Genomic DNA, 4,102 nt, shown 5'->3' on the forward strand with positions numbered 1-4,102 from the left:
TTCAGTCTTATGGTGAATCCCCTTATAATTATCGAATATATCTGTACATATTTGTGTGGGTCTCTCTTGCCTCCATAATGAACATATAATTTCTTTAATAAGAACTAGGGTGATATTGACTTATATTTACTCTGTGAATGGTCAAAATATACTCTCTACTTTCTCTTTAATGTCTTGTGAGACCAAATTATTCAATTGCTGCTACACACAGAGTTTGTCACTAATCATCAGATACTTGCATTTTTAAAAATAAATAGAATCTTTTAAAAATAATAATAAAATAAAAAAAAATTTCCTTACGAATCAACACACTTGATTATAATTAAGATGACATTTTAGCCCCTATGGAGTTCATTTTTCACTGTTTTTTTTATTCATGTATATTACTTACTATACAGTAATGGCAATTCCCTGTGTTTGCATGTGTCTATTAAATATTTCCATTTATTCCATGAACGTGAGTTTCATTTTTAGGGTAGAATGTATTCATTTTACTACAGTAGAAGAATAGGTCCAGTAAGCCTGAAATGAAAATGGCATATTTCACAAATAGGTAATAATATCCAAACACAGTTTTATTGCCTAACAACCTCCAGATTTAAAGTTATATAAATAAAATATCCATTTTCTGTCAATGGCATACTATCTGTAGTCCTGTGGACTAAATTCAACAATTCTGTGCATTGATTTAAAATACATAGACTCCAATTACCTAAGCAAAATATTCAAAGTCAGTTATTCAGCTGGACAGAAAGGAGAACAAATATTCATCTGAGAAGTCTGATTTCCTAATCAACCATCAGACGGAAGTCCACATTTTTACACTTACAATTCAGAATATTTGAGAAAAGTGAAGAGACTTGGACATCATTTCATTTCCATTCACGTTTATAAAACTCCTACAAAGACTGTGAGTCAATCAACAGGAGATACTGAACTATACAACTCTGTATCCATACAGCCCATTGTATGATAAAATGGACAAGTTTATCCAGCTTACAAAATACTTTTCCTGGACTCTAGTTCTCAGATATTATCCTCTTTCTTCCCACTCCTAGCAAATGTGATTGACAGAACAGGGACTTCCCAAGATGTCTATGTCCTAATATCCAGAAACTGGGAATATGTTACCTTACGTGGCAAAAGGGACTTTGCAATGTGATTAAGTTAAAGAATTGAGATGGAGAGACTTTCCTGGATTATCCAGGCGAACCCAATCTGTCACAACATCCTTATAAAGAGGCAAGAAGGTTAGAGTCAGAGAAGGAGATGTGATGATGGAATCAGAGGTGGGAGAGAAAGACACTAGAAGGTGCTACCCTGCTGGCCTTGAAGATGGAGGGAGGGGCAATGAGCAGAGGGATGCAGGCAGCCTTTAGAAGATGGAAAAGGCAAGGAAACAGACTGTACCCTAGAGCCTCCAGGAGGAATGCAGCTCTGGCAAACACCTTGTTTTTAGGATTTCTGACCTCTAGAACTGAAGATAGGTTTGTGTTGTTTTTAGCCACTAAGTTCATGGTGTTTTCTTACAGCATCCATAAAAAACAAGAACACCAACCCTCTTGAACATAAGTGACCCTTACTGTATCTGCCTTACCACTCCTGATCACTCTCCTCCCACCACCATCTAGTTTCCCTACTCCTCTCTTCTCTGAACTGCCTTTACTGGTCACCTATAATGTTGATGTCGCCAAATCCAGCGATCACTTCTTGGACATTTTCTTGTCCTTTGTGAAGCATTTGGCAGGAAACTTCTCCAAACCTGGGTTCTCTATCAGTCAGGCTCCTTGGTTTGCAATGAGATTACCTCCCTCATTTTCCTCCTAGCAATGGGATGTGCTTTAGGCAACTTATGACACGACTCCCGATGATCCCCACTTCTTGGTATTCACATCCTTATGTAATGCCCTCTCCTTGAGTGTGGGCTGGACCTAGTGACTTGTTCCTAATGAATAGAATATGTCAAAAGAGATGAGATGTTACTTCTGAAATTAGGTTACAAAGAGACAGTGGTTTCCATGTTGTCATACTCTCCTTTCTCTCCCTTGCTTGCTTTCATGAAGCCAGTTGTCACACGAGCCACTCTATCAAGAGGCCCATTTGGCACACAATTTGACAGGTCCCTCTGGCCAACAGCCAGAGAAGAACTGAGGCGCTCAGTGCAATGCCATGAAGGAACTGATTTCTACCAACAACCACAAGAGTGGCCTTGGAATCAGATCCTCCCCCAGTTGAGCCTTGAGATGAGACCACAGCCCTGAATACAAAATCTGAATTATAGCCTTGTGAGAGAACTTGAGACAGATGCACCCAGCTAAGCTGCAACCAGATTCTTTTTTTTTTCTATTTAAATGTTATATTTGCCTCCCACTAATAAACCTTTATTTCACTCAAACCGAGCAATAAATCTTCCACACTGAAGTATCTTCCTAGCCCAATTAATCCAAAGGAAAAAAAACTGAAATGATTAGTAAAGAAAAAGGTAGGGACTAACACACCCTTTTAATATGTTTTTAAATATTTTTAAGGTTTAAAAAGTGTTTAAAGTTTGTAATTACTAGTTGGAAAACATTATCTGAATGAATACCCTAATAGCAAACCATTATAGAATGTTTCAGTTGCACATGGGGCAGAGGGGTAGGGATTCTCTTCACAGCACCCCGGCTTTCTTCATGAGAAGGTCAGAGGTACACTGGTTTGTATTATTGCGACATCCATTAGGTGATTGTTGCTTTTCCTTCAGCAAGGGCTCTTTTTGTCAGAAGGGCATTATGCTTGACCTCCAAATTTGGCTGACAATTTACTGATGAGATTCATAACCTTCGGATTGCTCTGATATTTTGACATATTCGCTGGGTTCTGGGCCACATCCTGGAAGGCCACCATAACTTCTGCATCCTGCATGGCTACAAGAACCTCTGGATCACTAAATTTCATTGAGCCCAGGCATTCCTGCCATTCCAGGCATCCCCCCTGCCATTCCAGGCATTCCTCCAGGAAAACTACCAGGCATTCCCCCAGGAAAGCCATCTGGGAAAGAGCCATACTGAGCTCCTGATTGTTGTCTGGCTTCTTCCTCCCTCTGGGCTCTTTCATGTTCTTCCCAAGGCTTCTTAACCCTTTCTATTCTTTCTTTGATCTCTCACTCTTCACATTTTTGCTCATACTTTCTCCGATGTTCAGTAATTTTCTGGGCCCTCGGGTGAACTTCTTTCAGCATTGCACTAGCATCTTCATTGTAATCTAGTTTACAAGCAAGGGCAAGATCATGTGCTGCTTCTTCCCAATGGCCCAGAAGTCTGTGTGCTTTCCCTTGCCACTTATAAGCCTGAGCTGAATCAGGATTTATTTCAATAGCTCTGTCACAGCCTCGAATGGCAGCATTTGGCTTCCATAATTTGATGAAGACACTGGCTCTCTTGGCATACGGAATGGCCAAGCGATGATTCAGTTTGATGGCATCTGTGAACAAGTCAATGGCTTTCTGTGGTTCACCATCATTTAGGGCATCAGTGGCAGCCACTTTCTTATCTTTTGCCTGGTCCATCATTTCCTCAGTTATCTCTACATTTTCGTCTCCCATTTCTTGAGGGGCATCAGTATCTGATTCAATCACACCTTCATTGTCAATTTCTAGATCACTTTCCTCACTTGATGGTTTGTCTGTCTTTATGTTTTCCTTCGCCTTCTTACTATCTGTTTTTTCTTCCTTGATATTGTCTTCTGATTCAGTTTTATGAGTGGCAGGCGGTATTTTACCCCCCATGCTTTCCACCCACCCCCGCAGGAAGTGCATTTCCTGGGCGTGCAGAACGCTCGGATCCTGCTTACACATTTCCACGAAGGCCTGAACCTCGCTCACTTTGCAGGGGTCCATGGTCTAGAGGCAGTGGCAGGGGGCAGGCGCGGCTGAGGTTGCACCCGATTCCACGAGTGGGTACCTCAGTGTGATTGTGTGGAAGGGGGTGGCTGCCGCGAGGCAGAACCTGCAACCAGATTCTTAACCCACACAACTGTAATCTAATAAATGTTTGCTGTTTTAAGTGATCACATTTTGAGGTATTTGTTACACAACAATAGATACCTAGTACATGTGGGTCAT

The 4,102-nt window shown here is 41.0% G+C and overlaps 1 pseudogene; it reads right to left on the minus strand.

Annotated features, from left to right (window-relative positions):
• Positions 1-2,769: 2,769 nt before the first annotated feature.
• LOC112826901 (hsc70-interacting protein pseudogene) lies at positions 2,770-3,877 on the minus strand (annotated as a pseudogene).
• Between the last annotated feature and the right edge of the window lie 225 nt (positions 3,878-4,102).

The sequence above is a fragment of the Callorhinus ursinus genome, unplaced genomic scaffold (genome assembly GCF_003265705.2).
Source record: "Callorhinus ursinus isolate GAN/ISIS: 27379988/994484 unplaced genomic scaffold, GSC_fseal_2.0 scaffold7, whole genome shotgun sequence".
In the NCBI taxonomy this organism is placed as follows: Eukaryota; Metazoa; Chordata; class Mammalia; order Carnivora; family Otariidae; genus Callorhinus; species Callorhinus ursinus.